Here is a 10,592-nt window from a genome sequence, read left to right as displayed (position 1 = left end):
TGCAGTGAGCCGAGATCAAGCCACTGCACTCCAGCTTGGCAACAAAGCGATATTCCATCTCAAAAAAAAAAAAAAAAAAAAATGAGGCTGGGCACGGTGGCTCACGCCTGTAATTCCACACTTTAGGAGGCTGACGTGGGCGGATCACCTGAGACCAGGAGTTCGAGACCAGCCTGGCCAACATGGTGAAACTCCATCTGTACTAAAAATACGAAAAAAAAAAAATTAGCTGGGCGTGGTGGTGCATGCCTGTAGTCCCAGCTACTCCGGAGGCTGAGGCACAAGAATCACTTGAACCTGGGAGGTGGAGGTTGCTGTGGGCTGAGATCACACCACTCCACTCCAGCCTGGGCAGCAAGAGCAAAACACTGTCTCAAATAAAAAAAGAAAAAAAAATGAGGAGGATTACATGCCTGTAATCCTAGCACTTTGGGAGGCCGAGGCGGGTGGATCATCTGAGGTCAGGAGTTCGAGACCAGCCTGGTCTAAAAATACAAAAATTAGTCGGGCATAGTAGTGCACGACTATAGTCCCAGCTACTTGGGAGGTTGAGGCAGGAGAATTGCTGGAACCCAGGAGGCAGAGGGTGCAGTGAGCCAAGAGTATGCCACTGCACTCCAGCCTGGGTGACAGAGTGAAACTCTGTCTCAAAAAAAAAAAATGAGGAGGCTGGGGTTGGGAGCAGCTGGTAATGGCCAGTGGTCTGCCAGCTGAGAAGGAATGTCACAGCATTTGGGTTCACACTTTGCCCCTCACATGTCACCTTGCTGTGGTTGAAGCAGGTGGGCTGAGTTTTAAAAGGCCATCCTATACTTACCTGGCAGGGGAAATACTATGATCATGAAGGTGGTTTTCCCAGGGCGAGGCTTATCCATTGCATTCTGGATGTGCTGACCCCTGCGATTTCCCCAAATGAAAAGAAATTCAAAGAAAATAAAAGGCCATCCTGCTGTGCAGATAGGAGATGAGTGAGGCCAGAGGAGTGGCAGGAGGAGGTGCCTAGGCTGGTCCTCATGGCTTTGTCCAGATGGAAGGAAGAGGAGAGCTTTCCAGGCTGGGACGGTGGGAGCTGAAAGGGCCCACTGAGAACTCCTCCCATGTCACTGGGGTGCTGGGCCCGGGGACTGAGTCCTGGAGAGGAGGAAGGATGCAGTGCTCACATGTTTATCTCATGTGAAGGCTTGTCTTCTCTCTCTTCTCAAGGCCAGGCGGGGCCATTCATTCCTCCGTGTTCCCCATCCGGCCTAGCGTGCTGTTCAGAATGAAGATCTCCAGGTATCCATAGGACCCTCTAGACACGAGACCGTGGGAGGAAATAGGGCAGTGGGTCTCAGTCTTATGCCCCTGACCTTTAAAGGTGTATAAGGTGTGTACCTGAGGAAGAAACAAGCAATTGCTAGTTACAAACACTCCTAGCGCATGAGGGCACGGTATATTTTTCCCGCTATTTTTAACTGTCCACAGAGAGACACCCTTCTGCCAATATGGAGTCAGCATCAGAGGGTCCTTTCTCTCTTCCGGCTCCTCTTCCTTTCTTCCCTGCATCCACTGGAATTCTCCAGGTCCTCCCATGTTTCTTCGAGTGAGGTTTTTGCTAGACAAACCCATCTTTCTTTGACTAAAATCAGTCACCTCTCATGCTGCCTACTGTTTCACCAAAAGACCCGTTCAATGGGGTGCTGGTAAATGTTGCACAACCAGCTCTCCAGGGGAGAAAAGGTATATCCATGACCCCAAAAAATCAATAATAGTAAAGTGCAGCAAAGCAACTAGGAAGTGCTGTGCTGTGAGTATATGTTACCTTTGTTTTGAATATAATTTATTTAATTCTGAGTTTATAGCATGCATTCTCAACAGGGGCAAAAACTGATTCTTAGTGGAGAAACAAAACAAAAAATCTTGCTGGGTGCAGTGGCTCACACCTGTAATCCCAACACTTTGGGAGTCTGAGGAGGGCAAATCGATGGAGCCCAGGAGTTTGAGACCAGCCTGGGCAACATAATGAAACCCTGCCTCTACCAAAAGAAATACAAAGATCAGCCAGTCATGGTGGTACGCGCCTGTAGTCTCGGCTATTCTGGAGGTTGAGGTGGGAGGATCACCTGAACCTGGGAGGTGGAGGTTGCAGTGAGCCATGATCGCACCACTGCACTCCAGCCTGGGCAACAGAGTGAGACTCTGTCTCAAAAAAAAAGCAAAAAACTTAATCATTTTATGTATAAAGCACAGATATCTATCCAGTACTTAAGCAGATATACAGTATCTGCGATATTAAAATTTTATGGGACAGTGATGGTAGGAGATTGGAGGAGAATAATGTCTTGAAAATCTTCTCAGGAGGCAAGGATGAACAAAAGGTTGAGAAACCCTGTCCATATAATTTAATTTAATTTTAATGATGGCTGTGTTTAACAACCAGCTCACTAAATTCCTGAATATTTAACCATCTGCTCTCGCAAGCCTATGAGCTGGCTCCAACACACTCCCAGACCTGCCCACTTGGGGTGAAAGATGCCCCCAGCCCCCTGCCACCCAAGTGGTACATGAGGCTGGTAGAAGAGATGGTGGTGAGTGGTGCTGCAGGTGCTGAGGGGGTAAGAGGCCCCAAACAAATCAGTGGGGGTCACCTCCTCTGTCAGGCGCTGAGTCCCTGCCTGAGCCCCTGGCCCCTGGGTCATGTCATCCTGCCCCTCAGCGGTTCTCCTGTCTAATAGCCCCAGGACCTAATCAGCATGGCAGATGGGTGGTGGCATCCTGCAGGCCCCCCAACCCAACAGGGCACAACAGGGATTTGTGCACACACCCTCACCCTTGCCCCGGAAAGGAGGCTCAGGGAATCCAAATCATCTTTGTCCAGAGCCTCTGGTCGGGTGGTTCTGCTGAAAGGCCTACCTCAGGCATGGGGGGTCAGGCAGGGAGGGGCTCATTTCCCATTGGGAATCAGAGGGGCCCATTCAGTGATGTTCCTCCTAATCAGATGCTCCCAGGGAGAGTAATGAGGATGACACAGTCCTCAATGCTTGATTAGATTGAGTTCATGGAAACTTGAATAGCTATGGGGCACCCTTTCAGTGCCAGCTGGAGTGGGGGAGGGGGCTTGGGGACAGGCCAGGCATGCAGATCCCTACAGACACAAGCATGGGGCCCCCAGTTGGGCCTTCAGCTGCTGCCTGGAGGGAGGGGGCGTGATGGGGGAGGGGGAAGCTGTTCTTCCTGGAGAATTGACAGTGGTTGCTCTAATTGCTTTGGGGGAATCAGTCCAGAGTCAACCAAAGGCACTTTGTTTTCTGTAAACAGGGCAGAGAGGAGGCATGGGGAACCAATGAAGAGGTGGTTCCCTTTCTTCCTTCTGCTCTCTGCCTCTCCCCTCTTTCAGCCATTCGGAGTCTAGGATCTTGTCCACTGATCCCAAAAGCTCTCCGGATCCCACACAAAGACACGGTGTGACTCCTCAGAACCTCATTCTCCAAATGCCCAGTGGCCTCCTGAAAGGGTCAAGCTGAGAAGCTGCCCCAAACAGCAATGTTCCTCTCCATGCTTGTCCTTGGCCTGCGTTCGTCATTGCCCTCCCATGCAGTCAAGGAGTGGGAGTTAATTTGTGTGCCTTCAGTACTGCAAGTCTCCCAGTCAGAGCCCTCGTGGTGGGGTGAGGTGACTATTCAAGCCCCCCTCTCCCTTGAGGCTTCATTCACGTGGTGCACTCAGTTACTCTCCAAAGACTCACTGGGAACTTACCCCGCTTCCTCTCCCACCAGACTGCCCCTATTGGTCCCCGGAGCAGCTTCCAGCTTTGGGGTTTTTTTCAGGTCTCCCTCAAGAGTCCCCTGAGCCCACCCTGTTCCTTGGAGCTGTGGGAGGCTGGGACCCACTTAGAAGGTGATGGCTGGCCTCCAGCATGATGCAGGAAGGGCTGGCTAGACGGCTCCAAACTGGAGTGGTGGGAGTCTTGACGGGTGGGCTGCGTGCCAGGGAGGGCTGGTCGGAGTTCAGGAGCAGGACTAGCAGTCCTCACACTCACCATGACCCCAACCCTCACCCCAGGGCCTTTGCACATGCTGTGCCCTCTGACCAGACCTCTTTTCCTTCTTCTCTCCATTGAATTAACTCCCACTCATCTTTTCTGTCCCAGTGCAATCATTACTTCCTCCAGGAAGCAGACTCTCTCATTTCTATGTTTACAACAAACCCCCATGATTACAATTTTCACAGCAAGAACCTGTTGGTTGGAGCTTGCTTTTATTGGATATGAAAATTTGAATAATATCTGTGTCTCCACTAGAAGCTTCCTGAGAGCAGGCAGAATGTCTGCTTTTGTTTACCATCACACCCCAGTCTAAAGACCTATTGAATGAAGCCGGGCACGGTGGCTCATGCCTATAGTCCCAGACCTGCCTACTTGGGGTGAAAGACGCCCCCAGCCCCCTGTCACCCAAGGCCAAGGCGGGTGGACCACCTGAGGCCAGGAGTTTGAGACCAGCCTGGCCAACATGGTGAAACCCTGTCTCTACTAAAAATAAAAAAATTAGCCAGGCCTGGTGGTGGGTGCCTGTAAGTAATCTCAGCTAATAGGGAGGCTGAGGCAGAAGAGTTGCTTGAACCTGGGAGGTGGAGGTTGCAGTGAGCCATGATTGCAGCACTGCACTCCAGCCTGGGCAACAGAGTGAGACTCCGTCTCAAAAAACTAAAAAAGACTTATTGAATGAATGCATGAAATGAGTTACCACTTCTGTGAGGCCTCCCACCCATTCCCGGTGGCATATTCTCCACCCCGTGCTGTGGTCAGCTGTGTATAGTTCTGCCTTTCCGGGACCTGTGGCAGTGAGGGGGCTTAGTAAAGAACATAGGCAGTGGAGCCACTCTGCCTGGGATCACAGTCAGGCTCTGCCAATTACTAGCTAAAGAATAACCTTGGGCAAGGTGCTAAACGTCTCTGTGCCTCAGGTTCCCCATCTGTAAAATGAGGGTAATAGTCAATGTATTAATGCATATGACATGCTTAGAGCAGGGTCAGGCACTACGTTTTCCAATGAATGTAGACGCTGTTACCATGTCTATATCTGTGGCACCCAGACCCCAGGGCGGGTGCAGCCTAACGGGTGCTCAGTAAAGCACATTATTGATTGAACCAGCAAAGTTTGGGGTTGTTCCTGGAAAAAAGAATACTGAGAGGGGAGTGTGAGCCTGCAGGTGAAGAGGGATAGACCCTAAGAGCAGGGAGGAATTAGCCGGAAACCCAACTGCCCCGACATGCCCCTACCCTAGAAACGTTTTTTCCATCTGACAGCAGCAGTTCACTCAAGGAGCAGCAGTAGATTCTGGTTTGTGTTTTTTCCAGTACTCACAGAACCACCCTTTGGTTCCCCCTCAGAGACACCAGCACACCAGTAGGCAACCCATCCCCAAAGTCTGAGCTTCAGCTCCACGGGCGCTCCCTCAAGCTTCTAAGTTTTTCGCTTTTTTTTTTATATACACTTTAAGTTCTAGGGTACATGTGCACAACACTTCTCACTGTGTCCCTTTGTTCCTCCAGCCTGAGGGAAGCCCTGGCTGCTTCTTGCAGTTGGGACTTCCATAATGCTTCAGCGTTCTCTTTTTGCCTTTACAGTTTTTCAGTACCTAATTAACAATTCTGCATGTTAGATTCTCGCTGTTAAGTAACTGGTGTGGGCCAGGGTGTGGTGGCTTACGCCTATAATCCCAGCACTTTGGGAGGCCAAGGCAGGCGGATCCCTTGAGCCCAGGAGTTTGAGACCAGCCTGAAACCCTGTCTCTACAAGAAATACAAAAATTAGCCTCATACAGTGCCCGGCATGTAACCATGTTCACAGGCGCATGCCTGTGGTCCCAGCTACTTGGGAGGCTAAGGTGGGAGGATGGCTTGAGCCCAGGAAGTTGAGGCTGCAGTGAGCCCAGATCATGCCACTGCACTCCAGCCTGGGCAACAGAGCAAGATCTTGTCTCAAAAACAAGCAAGCAAACAAACAAAACACTGGTGTGGTTTCTGTCTCCTGACTGGACCCTGACTGATAGACTCACTGAGTCCTCAAACTCGAGGCTTAGAGTGTTACAGAGGCAGGAGCCAGGCCCCGTGTACCTCTCTGACTTGCCTCATGGCTAAGAGAAACAACAGTTTCAGCCCCTTTTTCGGGAATCCTGTGGACTAGAAATGGATGTGCTGCTCACAGGGATATCTAATCAGCTCTGGAAAAACTGGGCCAACAGTTAAACCACACAAACAAAAGAGCCACAGCTCCACACAGAACTGCCTGCTGGGCAAATGCCAAAACAAACGGCCACGGTCTCTGGGCCTCATCAGGGCTGCAGGCTTCCTGGGCCCTCATGGAGGCCTCTCAAGAAGTAGGGGCTAAGGCCAAGTGCAGTGGCTCATGCCTGTAATCCTATCACTTTAGGAGGCTGAAGTGGGAGGACCGCTTGAGCCCAGGAGTTCAAAACCAAACTGGGAAACAAAGCGAGATCCCCCGTGTCTGCAAAATAAAAAAATTAGCCAGGCGTAGTGGCATGTGCCTTTAGTTCCAGCTACTCAGGAGGCTGAGACAGGAGGATCCCTTGAGCCCCAGGAGGTCAAGGCTGTAGTGGGCCATGATCACACCACTGCACTCCAGCCTGGGAAACAGAGCGAGACTCTGTCTCAAAAAAAGAAGAAGAAGAAGAAGAAGGGCCTCAGAGTCTCTCCTTTCTGGAATCCAAGTCTTCTCTCATTCCCACTAGGACTGAGGAACAGCCAAATGAATCAGGCTGCCCCATTTTGCTCCTCTAGAACATTCTGGTCAAACAGGGAGCCTTCGGTGGTTATTGTCCTGAGTGCATGTCAATGGAGTGACATGCTCATTACATTCATCTGGAGCTTCTAAAAATACTGCTGCCTTGGCCTCTCCCCAGAGATTCTCGTCCTGGACAGCACTGGTCATTATGTCACTAATGCACAGTGATTCCACTGTGTAGTCAAGATTGAAATTTGGCCAGGTGCGGTGGCCCATGCCTGTAATCCCAGCACTTTGGGAGGCCAAGGCAGGTGGATGGCCTGAGGTCAGACGTTCGAGACCAGCATGGCCAACATGGTGAAACCCTGTCTCTACTAAAAATACAAAAATTAATTGGGTGTGATGGTGCGCACCTGTAATCCCAGCTACTCGGGAGGCTGAGGCAGGAGAATCACTTGAACCTGGGAGGCGGAGGTTGCAGTGAGCCTAGATTGCGCCACTGCACTCCAGCCTGGGTGACAGAGTGAGACTCCGTCTCAAAAAAAAAAAAAAAAAACCCAAGATTGAAAAACGGCCAGGCACGGTGGCTCACGCCTGTAATCCCAGCACTTTGGGAAGCCAAAGCAGGCAGATCATGAGGTCAACAGATCAAGACCATCCTGGCCAACATGTTGAAACCCTGTCTCTACTAAAAATACAAAAATTAGCCAGGCATGGTGGCAGGCGCCTGTAGTTCCAGCTACTCGGGAAGCTGAGGCAGGAGAATCACTTGAACTCGGGAGGCAGAGGTTGCAGTGAGCTGAGATTGCACCACTGCACTCCAGCCTGGTGACAGAATGAGACTCCATCTCAAAAAAACAAAAAAAAAGATTGAAATCCACCCAATTAAAGAATGTATTTGGATGGCAATTCTCAAATTCGAGGGTGCATCAGAATCAGCCGGAGGGCATATTAAACCAGGGGCTGTAGAGCCTCGCCCCAGGTTTCTTAGCAGGTCTAGGGTGGAGCTTAAGAATGTGCATTTCTCAAAAGTTCCCAGCTGATGTTCCCGGTCTGGGGACTGTACTTTGAGATCACCTGGGTATGGAGTCCAACAGCCCAGGTTCAAATCCCATGTCTGTCAGGTGCAGTTGACTCTCCACACGAGAGGGTTTTGGGAGGACTGAAGGGCCTAACTTGGACAAAGAGCCTCATACGGTGCCCGGCATGTAATCATGTTCAGGGAATGTGTTTTCACCACGATGTGATTATTAGTAGGAGAGGCTGCAGAAGTCTTGAGCTATAGCATGTGACTTTGAAATATCATTTTAATCAGAGCCTCAGCTTCCTCATCTGTAAAATGGGATAATAATATCCTGTGGCTCAGCCCTCCTCACAGGCTGTGAAAGGATCAAAGCCATTCCCAGATGTGAAAGTGTTTGGAAAGCTGGAAAGCCCAGTGTGGGGGTTTGATAAGACAGGGGTAAGGCGGGAATGGCCCCGTCCTGCAGACATCGTGTAGGGTTCTCTGCTCTCTAGGGACACTGAAGTAGCAGTTGCACATGCTTGTGAAGTGGGTTCCGATGCCCCATCTCCAGCTGCTCACATGCCTCCCTGCCACCCCTAGCATTTGGAATGCCAACTTGACATGCCTGGAATGCGGGAGTGGCAGGTTGGCTTTTCAGACATCTAAGGGGAAGAGATGGGGGCGTTGTCACACTCCCAGCCCACCCCCTACCCCAGCAGTATTTCTGCCAGGAAAGGGAATGTGGTGGAAGGGATCAAAGCTGTTCAATCAAAGATTCCCTCTGCAGGCCTGCACCACACAGTTCCCATCCCTGCGCCCTTCCTCCTCGACCCTTCATCTCCCTTTCCATCTGCCCAACCATGGCCCTCTGTCCACCTGGCTCCAGGGAGGGGAGATGGGCAGAAGCTGCACCCCCAGCCAAGCCAGGAGGCCAGCAAGGAGACAACTGTTCTCCTCAGGTCAGGAGCTCGTCCACTTGGTTTCACACCCTTTCAGTTCAACTTGCAGACACATATTGCACGTCTGCTAGTATACAGCTATTTAATATTAATGCTTTGTATTTTTTTAAAAGATGTATTCCAGAGGAATGTCCTCACAGGGCCTGAGTTGGAAAGAGCTGAGAGCCCTTGGCTGTAAGGACATGAGAAGTGACGGGCCCCCACACTGCCAGTGGGGGCAGGGGGACAAGTGGGTTTGACTTAATTCAGGGGCAGTTTGGCAGAACAAGTCAAAAGCCTGGAAATGTGCATGCTATGACCCAGGGATCCAGGTCTAGGAATCTGCTCTAAGGAGATATCACAAAATGATCAGCCTGCCGGGCACGGCGGCTCACGCCTGTAATCCCAACACTTTGGGAGGCCGAGGCAGGCAGATCACCTGAGGTCAGGGGTTCAAGACCAGCCTGGCCAACATGGTGAAACCCTGTCTCTACTAAAAATTTAAAAATTAGCCGGGTGTGGTGGCTACTTGGGAGGCTGAGGCACGAGAATCACTTGAACCTGGAAGGCGGAAGTTGCAGTGAGCTGAGATGGTGCCACTGCACTCCAGCCTGGGCAATAGAGTGAGACCCTGCCTCCAAAAACAAACATACAAACAAACAACCAAAATGATCAGCCTGATTTGAGTCTTGGCTCTAGCGATGGATGACTTTTTAGCCTCATCCCTAAAATGGGACTTCATGGCATCCCATCACACAGGTTTGAAGAAAAACTGAGACACTGCCTGCCTGCAAGGCGCCTGGGACACAGTAAGCACTCAATAATATAAGCATCTTGGTTTGGGATCCTCCAGAGGCCGACCCCAAGACAAGGATTTTGGAGGTAAGCCCAGGAAGCACAAGTGGTAATGTGGGGAAGTAAGCCCGGGAGGAAAGGAAGCCCAGGGAAGGTGCATTTGTCAAGCTCCACCCGGAGCCAGCCACCCGCTTGCAAAAATGCCTGGAAGTGGAGTCAAAAAGGTGAATGGTCCAGGAATGTCTCTGCTCCTTTAAGTCTTAGTTTTTGTTTTGGTTTTGGTTTTGGTTTTGGTTGTTGAATTGTTTGTTTGTTTTGTTTTGTTTTGTTTTTTTGAGACGGAGTCTCACTCTATCATCCAGGCTGGAGTGCAGTGGATCTATCTCGGCTCACTGCAACCTCTGCTGCCTGGGTTCAAGCAATTCTCCTGTCTCAGCCACCCAAGTAGCTGGGATTACAGGCACCTGCCACTGCGCCTGGCTAATTTTTGTGTTTTTAGTAGAGATGGGGTTTCACCATATTGGCCAGGCTGGTCTTGAACTCCTGACCTCGTGATCCACCTGCCTCGGCCTTCCAAAGTACTGGGATTACAGGCGTGAGCCACTGAGTTTGACTTGTTTTGTTTTTTGAGACAAGTTCTTGCTCTGTTGCCCAGGCTGGAGTGCTGTGGCGGGATCTCCACTCACTAGAGCCTTGACCTCGTGGGCTCAAGACTTCCTCCCACCTCCGCCTCTGGAGTAGCTGAGATTACAAGTGCATGTCGCCACGCCTTAGCTAATTTTTTGTTTTTACTTTTTGTAGATATGGGGTGTCGCTTTGTTGCCCAGACTGGTCTAAAACTCCTGGGCTCAGGCGATCCTCCCTCCTTGGCCTCCCAAAGTGCTGGGATTACAGGTGTGAGCCACCACACCCTGGCATAAGTCTTAGTTTTGTCTGCCTCCATAATTATTTTATGTGAAAGAAAAATCAAACTTTCTCTGGTTTAAGCGACTGACTTGCCTTTTCTGTTACATGTGGCTGAATTTAATCTTTATCTGATGCTGGAGACCAGTGGCTGTCTCACCAGGAAGTTGTCCAAGGGACCCACCCACCTTGGAGACCCAGTGTCATGGTCAGGTGCTATGGTGCCAA

At 50.7% G+C, this 10,592-nt stretch overlaps 1 non-coding gene across 1 annotated transcript; it reads left to right on the top strand.

Moving 5' to 3' along the window:
• Positions 1-809: 809 nt before the first annotated feature.
• Positions 810-969, top strand: LOC116460556 (U1 spliceosomal RNA). Its single transcript, XR_009211421.1, has one exon. It is a non-coding gene; the product is annotated as a U1 spliceosomal RNA (small nuclear RNA).
• Positions 970-10,592: the final 9,623 nt, after the last annotated feature.

The sequence above is a fragment of the Hylobates moloch genome, unplaced genomic scaffold (genome assembly GCF_009828535.3).
Source record: "Hylobates moloch isolate HMO894 unplaced genomic scaffold, HMol_V3 SCAFFOLD_20, whole genome shotgun sequence".
NCBI lineage: Eukaryota > Metazoa > Chordata > Mammalia > Primates > Hylobatidae > Hylobates > Hylobates moloch.
Note: the sequence above shows the minus strand (reverse complement) of the source record. Positions and strands in the feature narration are given on the sequence as shown.